The 18,157-nt window shown below is 35.6% G+C and overlaps 1 protein-coding gene across 13 annotated transcripts in view; it reads left to right on the forward strand.

Moving 5' to 3' along the window:
* Positions 1–18,157, forward strand: part of EYA1 (EYA transcriptional coactivator and phosphatase 1) — a 419,640-nt gene that overhangs the window by 233,483 nt on the left and 168,000 nt on the right. Inside the window, exon 1 of one of the 13 annotated variants that reach the window (XM_072804293.1) lies at positions 14,059–14,235. The exons of 11 other annotated variants lie outside the window; for them this stretch is intronic. The gene's annotated coding sequence lies outside the window, so the exon portion shown is untranslated. Of the gene's footprint in view, positions 1–14,058; positions 14,236–18,157 lie in introns of those variants that run through there. One more of the 13 variants, XM_072804295.1, reaches the window with a different exon arrangement.

The following is an 18,157-nucleotide window of genomic DNA, read 5'->3' on the forward strand; positions in this document are numbered from 1 at the left end:
CTGCTTCCATAATTTGGCTACTGTGTAAATAATGCTGCAGTAAACATAGGGGTGGATATATATTTTCAAATTAGTGTTTTTGTTTCCTTTGGGTAAATACTCAGTAGTGGAATTACTAGATCATAGGTAATCTTATTTTTAATTTTTTGAGGAACCTCCATACTGTTTTCCACAGTGGCTGCACCAGTTTGCATTCCCACCAGTAATGCATAAGGGTTCCCCTTTCTCCACATCCTCTCCATCACTTGTCTAGGTTCTTTACTTTAGCCATTCTGACAGGTGTGAAGTGATATCTCATTGTAGTTTTGATTCGCATTTCCCTGATGATGAGTGATGTTGAGCATCTTTTCATGTGTTCATTAGCTACCTGGATGTCTTCTTTGGGAAAATTTATTTAGGTCCTCTGTCCATTTTTAAATTGTGTGTGTGTGTGTGTGTGTGTGTGTGTTGGGTTGTATAACTTCTGTATATATATATTGGATAGTAACCTCTTATCAGCTATATCATTTGCAAATACCTTCTCCTATTCAATAGGTTGCCTTTTTTGTTTTGTTGATGGTTTCCTTCACTGCACAAACTTTGTTGTTGTTGTTGTTGTTGTTGTTATTGTTTTTACTTTGGTGTAGTCCCAAGAGTTTAATTTTACTTGCATTTCCTTTTCCTGAGGGGACATATCTAGAAAAATGTTGCTCTAGCTGATGTCAGAGAAATTACTGCCTGTGCTCTCTTCTAGAATTTTTATGGTTTCAGGTCTCACATTTAGGTCCTTAATGCATTTTGAGTTTATTTTTGTGTATGGTGTAAGAAAGTGGTCCAGTTTCATCCTTTTGCACATAGCTGTCCATTTTTCCCAACAGCATTTACTAAAGAGACCATCTTATCTCCATTGTGTATTCTTGCCTCCTTTGCCATAGATTAATTGGTTATATAATCATGGGCTTCTTTCTGTGTTCTCTGTTCTGTTCCATTGATTTATGTATCTATTCTTGTGCTAGTACCGTACTGTTTTAATAACTACAGTTTTATAGTATACTTGAAATCAGGAATTGTGAGTCAGGATCTTTTGTGATTCCATACAAATTTTAGGATTATTTGTTTTAGTAGTGAATAATGCTGTTGGTATTTTGATAGGGATTGCATTAACTCTGCAGGTTGCTTTGGGTAGTATGGACATTTTAATAGTTTTTGTTCCCTCAATTCATGAGCATGGAATATTTTTCTATTTGTTTCTGTCAGCTTTTATTTCTTTCATCAATGTTTTATGGTTTTTGGAATACAGGTGTTTTACCTCCCTGGTTAAGTTTATTCCTAGGTATTTTATTATTTTTGGTGCAATTGTAAATGGGATTGTTTTCTTAATTTTCCTTTCTGCTTCGTTATTAGTATATAGAAATGCAACAGGCTTGTGTATATTAATTATGTATCCTGTGACTTTATTGAATTCATTTATTAGTTCTAGTAGTTTTTTGGTGGAGTCTTGAGGATTTTCTCTATATAGTATCACATCATCTGCACGAGTGAAAGTTTTACTCTTATTTACCAATTTGGATGCCTTTTATTTCTTTTTCTTTTCTTTCTAAGATTTTATTTATCTGAGAGAGTGAGCGAGATCACAGAGGAAGGGGCAGAGAAAGAAACAGACTCCCTGAGCAGAGAGCCCAATATGGGGCTCAATTCCAGAACCCTGAGATCATGGCCTGAGCTGAAGGCGGCTGCTTACCAGACTGAGCCACCCCAGTGCCTTTTTTTTCTTTCCTGATGACCGTAGTTAGGACTTTTAGTATTATGCTGAATAAAAATGGTGAGAGTGAACATCCTTGTCTTGTTCCTGATCTTAAAGGAAAAGCTCTCAGGTTTTCACCATTAAATATGATGCTAGCCGTGGGTTTTTCATACATGGCTTTTATCATGTTGAGTTATATTTCCTCTAAACCTAGTTTTTTGAGAGGTTTTTTTTTTATCATGAATGAATGTTACACTTTGTCAAATGCTTTTTCTGCATGTATTAATGTGATCATATATTTTTTATCCATTCTCTTGTCAATGTGATGTATCACACTGATTGATTTGTGAATGCTGAGCCAAAACTTCCATTCCAGGAATGAACCCCACTTGATGATGGTGAATGATTTTTTTAACATATTGTTACATTTGTTTTGCTAAGATTTTGTTGAAGATTTTTGTTTCTATTGTTCATTAGAGATACTGGCCTAGAATTCTCTTTATTTTTGTACTGTCTTACCTAGTTTTGGCATCAGAATAGTGCTGGCCTCATAGAATGAATTTGAGTGCTTTCCTTCCATTTCCATTTTGTGAGAAGAATAGGTATTAACTCTTCGTTAAACATTTGGTAGAATTCACCTGTGAAACCATCTGGTCCTGGACTATTGTTCATTGGGAGTTTTTTTTTTAATTATTGATTCACACTGGTAATTGGTCTGTTCAGATTTTCTAGTTCTTCCTCATCCAGTTTTGGAAGGTTGTGTGTCTAGGAATTCATCTGCATTTTCTAGGCTGTCCAATTTGTTGGCATATGATTTTTCATAATATTCTCTTATAAACATCTGTATTTCTGTGTTGTTGATTGTTATTTCTCCTTCATTTCTGATTTTATTATTTTTTTTGAGTCTCCCTCTTTTTGTTAAATCTGGTTAAGGTTTTATCAATTTTGTTTATTTTTTCAAAGAACTATCTCCTGGTTTCATTTATGTGTTCTATTGGGTTTTTTATTTTTTTATTTTTTTAAAGATTTTTAAAAATTTATTTATTCATAGAGACACAGAGAGAGAGAGAGGCAGAGACACAGGCAGAGGGAAGCGGGCTCCATGAAGGGAGCCCGACGTGGGACTGGATCCCGGGTCTCCAGGATCATGCCCTGGGCCACAGGCGCGCTAAACCACTGCACCACTGGGGCTGCCCTCTATTGGGTTTTTTAGTCTCTATTTCTATTCTAATCTTTATTATTTCTTTTCTTCTACTGGCTTTGTTCTTCTTTTATTAGCTCTTTTAGTCTGCCACCTTTTCATTATCTATGCCTCAAGTGACACCTCCTCAACAAGGCTTTCCTTAACTAGTTAACACATCACCCACTCCTTTTCCCATATCCCTCTGTATCAAATTTTACCTGAAATATACTTTAGTACTTGTCAATAAGTAATATACACACAGAGGGTCAGGATCAGGAAAATGTCTGGGTTTTTTTTTCATTTTTATTTTAATCAAAATTATATGCACATAATTGTGAAAGTCAATTCTTTAAAAATTATTGTGGAGAGGAGAATCCTACCTTTCATCTATCTTTGCCTTTCCCAGATAAAACCATTTCTAACTTTTCAGCTTAATCTTGCTATACTATTCCTCACTGATTTTTGTTTCATTTTTAGGTATTACTTATTGATTTGCCACTATGGAAGATGAATATTTATTCCTCTTTCATCTCACTCCCACGTCAACACATACACACAAAAATTTTGTCAGTCCTGCCATCATTCCAATATGGATATTTCCAGATCTTTGGCATTTGTATCATTCCATCTACATGTATGCCCTTTTCAGCAGCTGCATGTAGTATTCTATAATTTCTTTTAATAATTCAATTTCATACCCTCCCTTGATTATTTAACTCTTCTTTCCATGTGCTCAGATGTATCAACTATTTATCAATTTTTTCATCTTGAAAACCTTTCTGGTGCTTTCTGACCTCTTCTGGATTGGACAGCCATGCCTGGTGCAGAGCTATCATCCTAGAAATTCTCTTTACTACCAACACCAGGGATTAGATTCTTCTCTTCCTCTGTGGAGGACTTCTACTTATTTCATAAAGGAGGTTAACTCCCAAATTTCACTAAAACATGTCTTCTGTTAGCTTCCTGAAAAAAGATACTTCTGAAATAAACTTTTTAAAACCTGACATGACTTCAAATACCCTCAACTTGATTTAAGTATCTTCAATTTTCCTACTTGTTATAAAGTATTTTAGGTTATAAAATTCTAAGTTGAGACTTATTTTTCCTTAAGGAATTTGAAATCATTGTTCTATTACCTTCTAAAACTACAGGTTCCAATTAAGAAATCTGAAGTCACATGATCTGTTTTGTCTGTGACCTGTTTTTTTTTTTTTTTCTCTTTGGATGCATGTAGGGGCTACCCTTTTCCCAAGGATTTTTGAAATGTCTCAACAATGTCCATCACCCTTTTTTTAAAAAAATATTTTTTTTGTTGGGTATTATTGAGCTCTTTCAATATGAAGTTTAATGTCCTAGGAACTATTTTAGAATTATTTATTTAAATTTTACCCTTCATTTTCTCTGCTTTCCTTCTGGAACTCCAGTTATTTTGATGTTGGACCACCATATTTTCTTTTATTTTTATTTTATTATTGTATTTTCTGTTCTTCTCTTGTTTTTTCCATGTTTTTTACTCTATTCTCTACAAAACTTCTTCAATTTTATTTTTTCAAACATTCAGTTACACATTTCTGCTCATCTGCTTTTTCTTTCTAAGGGCTCTTTCTTGCTAGATATTTCTCTTTTTTAAAATCTCATTATTATTACTTTTCTATCTTATCAACTATCTTATTTCTCTGTGATTATTAATGAGAGTTTTTTGTTTTTGTTTTTCTGGCTCTTGCCTGACCTCTATTTCCTCAGATTGCTTTTCTCTGTTCATTTGGTTTCCTAATTTCTTGCAAGAAGATTTCCTCAGACACAGCTAACCCTTGAATACTGGCTTATACATACAAGTGGAGCACCTTGGAATTGACTGTCTGGGGACTCACAGACCATGGTTGCTATGGTAGGGCAGTTAGGCTGGGTCTTTTCTTTAAGAGACCTCCAGGTATAAGTTTCTCAAGTCTTTCCACTTGGGCTAGTTAAAATTCTTAGTGAAGGCCCTTTTTATCTACTGCCTGGATATCCTAGATTTAGCTGCCATTATTCTAGGAAATCCAAATGGGGAGAGGTTTAATGGAAGGAAACAAGGGCAGTTGTCCCAGAATTCGGTGTGTCCCAGCATTCAGGGTTCTGCAAACAGAATCTACCTGTTTTAGTACGGTACCCCTTCCAGAACACATTCCAGAGCTTCTCCTTTAGTCCAAGTGTATTTATTTTACTGACTATGTGGAGTGGCATCTAAGAGTGAATCTAACTGCTTCTTAAACTGATTTGTACCCTTCTTTTTTTTGTATTTTTTTTTTATTCCTACTTCCAAAAGTACTTGGTACCTCCAATTCCTGAAATGTTTGGGGCTTTGGTGGTGTAAATTAGGTATCTTTTCAGCTTTCCTCACTGCCAGCTTTTGATTCAGCATTCTCAGATTCGCTAAGCCAGATACTAATGGTCTGTCTGGTTTTTTGCCTCTAATTTTTTTTTATCATTTTCTTATTAGCTGCCTTCTTTGTTCTTTGGTATTTATGCTTTATTTAAAAAATCCGCTTACTATTGCTTTAGTGGGGTTTGTAGAAAAAAAGCAAAAATAAATGTTTATGTCAGTTGGCCATATTTTAATTTATTATACACTTTTATGCACACATGGTAAGTGGGAATTTATTCATTTACTGCTTTGTCCCCTACTTGCCACAGTACTCAGCACATACCAGATGCATGGTAAATACCTGTTGAGTGACTGATTGGCTGACAGACCCACTAACTAGCTTGGTTAGTTAAATTTCTGAATAACCTACAAGCAGCAGAATTTGAAAATGACAATATTGTGGCTGTATTTCTGAAAGGTGAAGATGTAGGGTTTCTTTAAAGAAAACGCTTATGTATCCCTTTACATTTTTTAAAATTAATTTTCCTGAATTTTCCCATTAAGAATTCAAAAGGGAAATATGGACTGCTTTGCAGTAAAGAGCACTTTGTGAGGAATATGATAGGTAAAACTAAACATGTCGATGATCACTTCTTTTTCAGTGGAACTTAACTCTTTATTTCATTTTCTTGTCCCACTCAAAAACATAGCCCATGTAGATACAGTGACTTCAGGTCTCTTCTCATTTCTTCATCTCCTTAGAATTTGGTTATTTCCTATTGTCTGGATGGCAAATTCCTGGCACAGTTTCAATGACTCAATTTGTTCTATAAAGTGATTTAAATATGTTTTGAACATGAGAATGAGATTAACTCCTCTATGACAATAATGTCCCTAGCCAGTCCACTTTAGAGTTTCCAATACAGGGCAAACGTAACAATGTGTAGGGAAAATAAAAACACAGAAGCAAAAGAAATTCAGGGAAATCATTGAAATTCAGTTTTCTATTGCTAGTTTACTATCTATGAGAGTTTTACCCTTGCAGTAAATATTTTTTTTAAGATTTTGTTATTTATTTGTGGGGGATGAGTGCATGAGCTAGGGAGAGGGGCAGAGAGAGAGAGAGGGAAAAGCAGGCTCCCCACTGAGCAGGGAGCCAGATGTGGTACTCCATCCCAGGACCCCAAGATCATGACCTAAGCCAAAGGCAGACACAACCCACTGAGCCACTCAGGTGCCCCTACAGCAAACATTTTTATCCCCATGCCATTTTGGTAAGATGTGTAACCTTCTTGCATCCATTTTATAGGTAGCCTGTTTACAGGTTATAAATTGAGAGTCTAAGTATTGTGATAATAAAGGGCACAGAGAAAACCTATGCTAAATCTGGAATTAGAACTTGGATCTCTAGTGCTTTTTTTTTTTTTTTTTTCTAGTGACTATTGGTACATTTTGGTAGTTCTACAAATTTAAAGGAAAGGGCAGCATTTAAATTTTGAACAATGATAGACACAAAATCCACAAGTACAGAAAGGGGGCGCCTGGGTGGCTCAGTAGTTGAACATCTGCCTTTGGCTCAGGTCGTGATCCTGGGGTCTTGGGATCAAGTCCCACAACAGGCTCCCTGCAGGGAGTCTGCTTCTCCCTCTGCCTATGTCTCTGCCTCTCTCTGTGTGTCTCTCATGAATAAATAAATAAAATCCTTTAAAAAAAACCTACAAAAGTACAGAAAGATGTGGCATATAAAGCTTCAGAAATGTCTTAATGTGAAATATCTCATTCAAAAATCTTTTTTCAAAATAGGCCATTCATTGGTTGGGAAACAACATGATTTGGGGAAATTGTAAATAGAGAGCTTAGTGGACCTTCCTTCCAAATAGTCTTTGGTTATTAGTCATGAATGAATTTATTTGCGGTGAGTTAGTTCTTTTATATTTTTTTCATTTTTATATTTATCAAATGCAATGCCTCCCCAAAGAGACATAGATACTAGTAAAGGTAAATTTAAAACATATTAAAATCTGCATATCTAAAAGCATGATCTTTTTCCTTTAGAATTTCTAAGTCATAGACATTCATTCTTTAAGAACAGCTGAGATCCTTGAACTAGTTTTCTGATCATTGTCTTGAATAACTTCTCGTTTTCTGCTTTGTTTTTGTTCTCTCCCTCCTTTACCTCCTCTTACCCCTCTCATCCACTCTCTGTTGGTGAGGAAGATCTGTCCTCTCAGGCAAGGGCAGGAAGGAAAGTGAACAGCTCTCCCAGGAGGCCAGAGCTAATGGGAGTTTTGCGGATCTTTCAGCAGGGCTTGTCAATGATAACTGTTCAGTAGAGGTCTCCCCTACTGGCTCTCTGACCTCTTGGTAAACTATTTGTTTTTCCTAGTATTGATTAAAAAAAAAAAAAACGAGCCACCAGTCTATAAGTCCCTATCAACCAGGCCATTGTTTTTAAGAACCATACACATGTAAAATACACTAGTTCAGAAAAACCAAGATCCCTGACTTTGTTTTACTCTGCAATTCAGGTAAAACAGTCATTCATTAATGGTGTTAAAACAGGAACCTTGAAAGAAGACTTCTATTTTTTGAAAGCATACAAATTGCAAATTTTTAAAAATCAGTATAATACTCCAAATATTAAACCATCTAAAATAAGAATTTTTATTACTTGTGAACACCTAAAGACTAGAAAACTGTCATCTTTATTTCCAGGTCGGTCCTAAAAAGGTACCCTCTTTCAGTATTTGAACAAAGTGGAGCTATTGTATCCTTAGTATATAATGCAGAGTCTATTTTTTTCCTTGCTCTACAGCATGCTAAAGTAAAATTCAAGGACCCAAGGCAACTTGATCGCCTGCAAGTCCGAATCTTTACAGTAGACAGAAACCTTCAGGTTGTATACCTATTGACATTGCTTAATAAAAACATCTAGAATAATGGTGCTTCTGGTTGTGTTTCCAATAGCAATGTGATTGCAGCACACTGTGGATTAGGTTACCGATCCTTTGAATTCTGACCTTCTGTCTAAAACAGCTTTAGAGGTTACTCTTTTTTCCGATTTGGAAGACTGGAGGGGGAAAAAGTTAATGCTGTTTGAAGGAAGAAAAAAAAATCTCTAGGTTATTAAGTTTTGGTTTTTTATTTTTCTCCTTCCTGGCAATTCCTTTGTAATAATAATAGAGCTTCTTGATTCTGGATGCTTAAACTCTACCTCCAAATGCATCAGGACACTTGGAGTACATTTTGAATGTAATTATTTCCTCATGAACAAATCAAGTGTTTATGATGTAATAGCTATTAAGATCAAAGCATATCACACTGGAAAACTGAAATTAGGAATACAAAAGGGAAGAAATGGATAGAACTGTAAAACAAGTTGTCCATATAATTTGCTTGTGCTACACTCAGACCCTTAGTGTCTCCTTTGTATTATGAAGAAAAAGTTGGGAATATTTATATTCCCTATTTTAGAAACGTAATTCACCTTTTTTTGATTAATAATGAGAAAAAGAATATATCCCTGATTTGATCATTTCAGGTTTAAGGATTCATTACATTTCTTCCCTCTGGATCATATAATGTATTTTTATTTTTGAACTTGCACACTAACTTACAATATACATTTGTGAGTAGTCACATATTGTATAGTCATTGTGTCTATTCTATATTGAATATACCATTTCAATATATATCATTTCAACATGTCGCACACCTTTCCGGATTTATTAACTTTATTGGGTCTCCCCTTGATCCAAAATGATGAGACAGCCCAGGACACATTGATGTCCCAGTGCTCCATCTACTGTTTAGTGGTAACTTTGATGGTATCAGAAAAATGAGGCAGATTCTAGAACAAATAGTTAGGGCGGAGAGGGCATATTTTTAAAACACAGGATTCATACAGATAAATTGTCATGTTATTTGTTAAAATAAATGAAGAATGTATATAAAACGCCTAGCACGGTGCCTGCCATGCATAAGCACTCAGTAAATATTAATTTCCTCCCCTGCTCCATGAGATAGTCAACATTTCTGAAGAATTTAAAAACTGTGAACTCAGCTGTCATGAAACCTGGAAAACACAAAACAAATTTCCAGATCCTCTTACAAGTATTGGGAGGTGCTGACAAGATTGGTTTTGCCCATGGCTTTGAGAAAAAAAAGTTTGAAGAGGAGACAAATCTGGGTTTTCTGGGTTACTTCATGTCAACAGAAATCCATTTGAAAGTGTGAGAAAGCAAAAGAGCTATTGCTGAGATTAAGCATATGCTTCCAAGACAATTATTTACATATTTTTGGCAGAAGGGAGAAAAAGTAACTCTGTTTGCCATTTTTGAAAATAAGTTGCTTTTAAAATAGAAAATCTGGTATGTCATATTTTTCTAGATCTTTTACCTCTATCATCCCATTCCCTTTCCTTAAAAATCCACCATTGCCCTTGTTATCATTATTTGTTTCAATAAGTGCTCCTCAAGTTTTCTATTAGAATAATTATTTTCAAAAAAAACATCCTATAGGCAGTCATTACTACGTATGATAAGTTTCCCACCCTACATAAATAAATGTTATTATGCTTATGTAATAACCAATGTGCTTATTAGAGGGCCAGGAAATAGATTATATTTCCAAATTGTGTTGGTATAAAGACTACAATATTTATTAAAATAATTTTCCATGGTACAGTGAATAGTTAGTAATTGCCTCCTTAAATTTACTGTTAAAAGCTATTCATGTTAGAGTTTGAATGGAAAACATTTAGCAAAATACTGGTAGACATTCAGTTTGGCAGATTTAGTATCATTCTTAAAATAAATAGAGGATGTTTTACTTGGTTGTGTTTCAGCAGAAGGCTACTGGGAGCAGGGCCCTCATTGTAGGTCTCGTGCCAGTGGGGAAAGAGGAGGTCATAGAAGTGACCACTCCAAATGCCAGCAAGAATCTTAACGTCAGCCGTCCACTGTTCCAACGGTTCCATAAAAAAGCCAGGAATGTAATGCCATGGCATGAACACGAGAAAAGAGAGAGTTATTTGGAAGCAGAGGGACCAGAAGAACAGTATTTTGGAATACTCTATTTGCCATTCCACTTTGAACAGTCTGAATCAAAAAATGTTGATTTTATTGATCAGATATTCATTGATTTTGTTAGTGTGGAAGAAATAATAACTAGGATTTTGCTTTTGAAGAGAATGCATTGGCCTTTAAATGCTAATTATGGTTTTGCAACTGACCATACTATTATTCTTGAGCAATAATCTGCTAAGAATGGTAGAAACAGAGGTAAGAGATGGTTGATGCTGACCAGGTAATAAAATTATTAAAAGGTAAACAAAAGTAGAAGAAAAATAACTTCTGAGTACATTTTCATTGAAAACTTCCTAATTACTCATGATCTTTATTACTGTTACTGGAAGGGAGAAAGGAGAGAAATACTTGCCTGTGAGCATTTGTTTTCTGCGTTCATTATATTTTATTTGGTTAATCAACTGTTTACTCATAGTTTTAGAAAAGTTCAGTTACTTTTTTGATTGTTCTGAGGAATTTCTTATATCCGCCCTAGTCTTTTTTTTTTTTTTAAATTAGGGACATTTGTTTATTTTTGTACTTATGCTTTTATTTAAAATTCTGTTAATTAGAAAGCACTAACAACTTCTCTCAAAATTGCAGACTTCTTTAAAACTAGGCACGTGTCTAAGCAACGGCTTGTTCTATAAGATAAAACCTATTTGGAGATGCAGTATATGAAAGATATTGTCTCTCTGAGGGTATTCAAACACTTTGTTACCATTGCCTATTTCATGTTTTCCTTTTCCAGATACAATCATATATTTATTTTTTGCTTTAGTGGGGAAAAGGCATACTCGAAATTTCTTTGCTCCTATTCATATGTTTATGTGTTGAAATTTCTTCAGGAAATATCAGAAGGTAATGCTTTCTACTATTACCTGTCTTTACAAATGGCAAATTTTCGGCAAATGTTTCTAACTGCTGGTGTGATGTGTATGGCTTTATTTAGGGGCCATTTTCGTCCTTAACAGATATGGATAGGTTATGTAATTGTAGTTAGTGAAAATTTAGAAATAGGAAGTTAACAGTACGCTACAAACTGGATCTCATTAGTAATGACTTACATATTGGCTATTTATTGGAGAATAACTTATTTTTGGTGTAAGTTGTATGGTAATTATTGCATACTTGATATTCAGGAGTAGTATCCAGATAAAATTTATGGATAAGCATGTGATTGTTTTTAATCCATCTAATTTTGCTTTAGGAAAAGGAAACCATTTAAAATTGGCACATATGCACATGGACATTTCTTTTAGCCAATGACTAAGCTCTTTGTTACATAATTATGAAGCATGACCTGTGTCATATTAGTGGTCATATTACCTTCATCATGCTTTTCATAATTTTCCTCATTATTACATGCATCATTTCTTTAATGGTATCTTGTTTGGCTATATAAATAAAAATAATTGAATTTCAATATAAAAACTACTGTAATATGATAAATTTGATTATAATATATGCAAGTTATTTATATATAAAAGTCAGATACTTTACATGATATCCTGCTGTTTTGACTTCGTATAGTTTGTGTCTCTGGATATGCAAAAATAATCTCTCGTGGGTCAGAAAACTAATATTTTATCCTTTCACATCTAAAATAAGTTTTAAACTGTGGGAAGCATGAGTATAATAGCTTAATGTAGAGTTTCAAACAGGGTTGAATTCTCCAACCAGCACCTCAGATTTTTATTTTATGGACCTTAGGGATAAATATGATAGCAAAAGCAGTTACTATGTGGGTGCTTGATACCATAGATTGAATCAATGTAACATCACATTTTATTTCACAGCACTAGAAACCTCCATTATGTGCTGTATTTTATTTTCCGCATACATACTTTAGTATATTGAATAACTGATACTTCTGGTTTTAGAAAGTGCTGTAGGTGGTAATGTAATTCTATTTCTGCTGCATATATGAACAGATCCAATAGCAATCAACTGATTTTTGACCTAGCCTCCCAAATATGGCAGATGACTAGCCCATGATTCCTTGCCGGTACCATACAAAATGAAATCCTAGGTGAGTTTGCAGTTTAAGCTGACTCTTAGGTTCGACAATGCGTTCTTTTCTGAGGAATTTAGATTGGCATCCTTTCAGGGGGGAGAGGGGGAGAAAGCCCATACTGAATTTTGTTCATTAGAAGCTTTTTGTTTTGGTTGCATGGGAATGGTGCATTCATTTACAAATTAGCAAAGAAAAGGTAAGATTGTGTGTATCTGTTTTATTAATTGGTGATCTGGAAATGTATCATAAACTCATTTAAGAATTTACTGTGATTTTAAAAATGTTTTTTCATCTGAAAGCAAGAGCCTTAAAAAAGAGAGAGAGATGCTTTTTATCATTAATAAAACGACCAAATACGTAGAATAGTATTATCGTTGATGGCAAAACAGTTTTAAAGAAAATCCAATGGGTATAAAGATTTTACTTTGGAGAACAAGATTGGTTATGATAAGTGAGTAGTATCAAAATAAACATTTGCATTTGAACTTTGGTGTGGACTGGCAAATTAAAACATAACGGGCACATCGATGATGCCTTCTTTAAATATTCGAAATCAATATAACGGTTGTCATCAATCTAACAACCGAAGTCATTTATTTGCCTTAAACGTGATAGTAAGTAAATATTTTAAACTGAAGCTGTAATTTAGTGATAATGTGAATAGGTCAACTCTCCAGATAAGTGTTATGGATTATCATGCATAGACTGTGAATTTAGTTAGCATTTTTAAAAAGAACAAAGTGTATGTTCTAGATAAAATAAATCTTTTACCCAAAATGACTTTAAGATGTTAACACTGAAATACTATCTGGTTCATATCCAAAAAAAAAAAAAAAAAAAAAACACACACACACACACAACTGTTCCTGTAAAACTAGCCATTCTAGAAATCACTGCAGAATCATCATTCAGGCATTCATTGTTAAACTGATAACAGTTTACACGGTTGCTTCTTTTCTCCTTTTTCCTACTTAATAAATAAATGGCCATTCTCTCTCTCTCTCTCTTTAAAATTTTTCCCAGACCTGTAAGTTGGTGCATTTGGAACAAAAAAAAATTTTTTTTTTCTTGAAAAGTATTGATTCCCCAAGTTTCAGGGCCTGAAAAAAAAAAAAAAACCAAACTTTTGGAAAAGTATAAAAGATAACGTGTAACTACTCCCCAAAGCTCGTAATTGGTAGCTGCTGTAGCAGGAGATGTGTGTTGACAGTGTCTCAGAGAACCTCTTCTCACACAGCTGTTTATCCAGATAGCATGGGGCGCGTTCATTTACATAATAAATTTTTTTTAAGCAGCAAGGTTGAGTCAGACGGAGCAGGGCTCCTTTCAATTGTTGCATTCAAACCAATAAGGTTAGAACAAGAGAATAGCTGTGGTCTGCGTTGCAAAAACAAGAAAAGCCCCGAGGCTCCACGGGCAGACCTACAAGGCTGCGCAAACAAACCGAGGGATGAGATTGCGCCGGGCCTTTGTCTAGGGTTCTCAGATGCTATCTGCGGCTGCTGTTCGGTGGGGAAAGAGCGCGGGGCGCGGAGAGGTTACCCAACAGGACGGTGGGAGCCGATGGCTCCGAGCTTGGGGCGAGGGAGCAACTGTGCAGAGCCACTTCCGACTCTGAGCCTTCCTGTGGGCGGCGGGCGCGGCGGGGACGGCGCGGGGGGCAGCGTGTGCGCTCAGTGGCTCGGCAGCCCGAGCGAGCAGCAGCGGCCGGGCGCCTGGGCCCGCGGCCCGGCCTCCCCCTCCCGGGGCGCCCCGCTCGCAGCTGCGCCGCGCTCCGCCGGCCGCTGCCGAGAGCTCGCGCGTCCTTAACCCGGAGCCGAGCCGCGTCGGGAATGGAGCTCTGCTAGACCAGAACGTTCCAAGGGGCGCCGTAAGCCGGTGGATGCGGCGGCCGTAAACGCTGTAAGTACACGCCGACCCTTCGGGAAGCCCCAGCGACTGACCCCCGCGGTCCCGTGGGCGAGACCCCGGAGAGCAGGAGCGCGGTTGGGGGGTGTTTTGATTTGCTGCAAAATAAAAGCAAGAGCCTGACACTTTGTACCTGAGGGCTCCGGCAGCCACAGGGGCTCCATCCTAAAAGGAGGATTCCTAACCCCCCAGATCGTCTGAGCGATTAGCATCCTTAAGAGATAATTACAAATTAACTGTTGATCCCTGTTGCCTGTGAGCGGTGGGACCGGGACACGCGGCTGCATTCTTGTAGGGAGGTTACTTCACCTCTCTCCTGATTTGCTGCACGAACCTCACATACTACTGTGGGATAGGGAGGAAAGCGGTAAGTGCGTGTGTGTAATCTCTCCAACGCACACAACTTTGCACCCACACCTCAGCTTGATATGAGAAAACGAGGAAGGGATTACCATTATGAGAGGACAAACAGATAGCAGACATCGATTGATGCCACTTTTTAGGGAAGGAAATCCTTTGGCTTCAATAAACAGATTTCCCCAAGCGTTGTATCATAACGGGCTCCTCTTCAAATAGGCGAAATAACAAACGTTCGCTAAATTAATATAGTTTTCACTTATTGACGCTTTCCAGGACTTGAATGGACCTTGAAATGTAAAACGGGATTCTTAAACTTTTGAAATTGCCATTTAAAGTTATTTGTCATTCCAAATCAGTATATTGCTAATGACTCATGGGCTTCTATTTCTTGGGAGAAGTTTTTGAACACGTTTAAGTAGCTTTTGCAAGAATTCAATAAATTCAGACCTGTCATTGAATTTAGACAAGTGTTTTGATGTTGCATTTCTTTAAATGACAAGGGGGTACAAAAAGTCAGCAGTTAAGCACAAAGTGTAGTTTTATAGGGTTAGGATTGTGTTTTTTTTTTTTTTTTTTATGTGTCTTTCTGAGTAGCTTCTATTTTAGGCTTCTGTGAGTTTTTTCACCCACCGTCTGGAGGTTTGAGGACATGCATACATAAATAGTCATGCTTTTCTGCATTATCAAATATTTGATATTTGACTTTCTTGCTGCTTGAGTTCTCCTAAGGCCCAGAGTGTTCAGTAAGTGAGCAAACAGCCCTGGGTTTTCAATTCTGAAAATTCTTCGCGGTGACAGACAGAGAAGCCTAATTGAGCCACTGTTCAGTTTTAGATTGCCAGAAGGAAGTCAACTGCTATGTGAGTTTCGTAGACATGATAAATGATTTTCTCAAAAGAAGATTTCCAGTTGAATGCGAAAATTCATATTTTAGAATACACAAGAAAGAGGAAAAAGACTTGCAGCGAGAATAAAATTCCTTCTCCCATTTAATCAGATAGCAAAGGTATTTCATTCAACATTTTCGATGAATGCTCATTTTGAAAACAATCTTTTAAAACTAGTGGCACCAGTGTCGTTTAAATGCTTGTTTTTGTTTTCACGGGGCACTCGATTTTTGTCACTTTCTTCAAACGAGGAAGTTCGAGATACAGCATGTTACATTAAAATCAGTAATAGTGTTGGAGCATTCATTTTATAGTCTCTGATAAAAGAGCAAATAAGTGTTAACATTGAAAAGACATCTGCCTCTTCCTAGAAGTTCATTTCGATTTTAGGTTCAGGTTTTTATTACAGCACTGACACCATAGTTAGAAATATTGATCGAGGAAAATTTTAGCAAGAATATATTCTGATTAAAAAGCAGATTTATGCCTAAGGCTCATTCTTATAGAATACATTCTGATTAGAAAATTGCCATTGTCTTTCAAATTTGGGAGTACTCAGGTTGATCTGTGGTTGGGCAAAACCAGCTTGCCTGCCAACTCTATTTATTTAGATAAGTTCAGTACTTTCACTTTGAAAATTTCTTTTTAGTTTGGAGAAAAAAAGTTTTAAATTATAGTCATTTTATAAAAATTGCTTCTAGCAAGCAAAAAAGCCTATGGAAAACCCATAATTTAGACAAGTACCTACATTTTATTTGCTCTGTGCTGCTGAGATTTAGAATCCTTTTCCATTTACAGTTTACTTTTCACAGAACATTATTAACTTTTTGGCTTCATACATGATCTGCTGTCAGATGCTTTTGATTTGTAATTTAGCAAAGTATAATAAACAGTGCAAAAGTCATGAATTTTGCTCTGCATCCTGAGCTCTGTGGTAGGGAAAATGTGATAAAATGTGTACCTTAAGTCTTGTTTGATGATCTCTCAAAGCAAGTTTGCCTTCTGGAAATAATTTCTGGGGTTGAAGAGCATGGTATTAACAGATTTAATGTGGCTATTCAATGGATTGGCGAAGTACTATGTGAGGTTTAACAAAATGAGAGAGACAAATTGAACATCAACAAAAGTTACATCTGTGAAGAATTATAAATTTAATTAGAAAAAAGGCAAACTTAAAAGACCTCATTAACTAATCAGAAGTCAAAGTTACTAGTTCAGAATTCTTGAATTTAAATTCTACGAAGTTCTATCTTTTTTTCTCTTTTTTTTTTTTTTTTTTTTTTTGCAACTCTCAGTATGCTGCTGTGGGTTTTCTGTACAAAGAATTTGAAAAAGCATTAAAGTGAAGTGACTTCGTTGTAATAGAAGATGACTATTTGTAATGTTATGGGAAATATTTTCAAACTCCTAGAACATTTGAATTAAAGATACCAGATTAGAAGAAGACAAGAAACATGTTAAGTTTATGGATGGAAAGCAGAAAATGTAAGCTTACTGAACACCTAACAGCATTTTTCTGAAAACCATGAGATAATTTTTTTTTTCTTTTTGAATGGGAATGGGCCTAGTTAATGATTTTTGAAACACCTTATGCTCTCAGACCTTTAAAACACAAAAACTTCCAGAGATATTGCCAAACATAAGAAAAAATCAACACCAATCAGAAATAGGTGTTCTTTTCAGATAAGTCATTATTAGGAGTATGTTTCCTTACTGGACTGTAATCTTGTACTACACATAAAAAACTAAAAGCATGTGAAGTGTAGCATTTTGTAAACTGTAACTAATTTTGCTCACATCTGTGTCTAATTGTTGTCTGCATTCGCATTCTTGAGAGTAGATTTATTTTTCCTGGACCACGATGTGGATTCAGCTGACCAGCCTAAGTGAGGATTAGTTGTTTTAAAGTTATTTTGATTAAAGAGTCATTTTTAAATACAGTAACACACAACACATGGTTTAAATAATCCTTGAGACACAAAAGAATATATCTGAAGTATACTTAATGAAATGAAGATCATGGATATGGGCTTTCAAAAATTGTAGTGTATGAAAGTACAGTAGAGACTGAGTCAGGCCAGCATTTAAAAAAAAATGCTGTTGTGCAAATGCATTTTTTTTCAGTGAGAAAACGTGTTAGAATAGCTTATTTTTAAGTTTAAGTTTGACTTATTTTGAAGTTCATTCTTAAGTTTGACTTTGAAATTTAATTAATGATACGTTAAGCCACAAAATCAAACTTGCAAAGTATACAATGAAACTAAACTTATATTTCCAAGATTATACTATCTAGCCAATGTTAAACTAGGAATGTATTTTAACATTTAACAGAAAGTGTGTTTTACATACTCTTTCCCATAATTGGGCCAAGAGAGTTCTTAAAACTAAGTTAGTTCTCACCTATAATTTATTCCAGGTGTATAAAAGCAGAAAAAAAGAAAAAAAAAAGGAAATTTATCCTTGAGGTAGATTGCTGCAGTTTCTAAAGGAAAACATTTAATCTTGTGTGAGAACATTACTTTTGGCAAAAATTGCGGACCCCTGCTATCACAAAGTGACATATCTGCAGGCATTAAAATTAATTTTCACTTAATACTTAATGCGTCTCTTAATTATTTTCCGTCCTGCACATATTCTAGAAACCCCTACCTAGAAATTTCACATAACCT

The sequence above is a fragment of the Canis lupus genome, chromosome 28 (assembly GCF_048164855.1).
Source record: "Canis lupus baileyi chromosome 28, mCanLup2.hap1, whole genome shotgun sequence".
NCBI classification, from domain to species: Eukaryota; Metazoa; Chordata; class Mammalia; order Carnivora; family Canidae; genus Canis; species Canis lupus.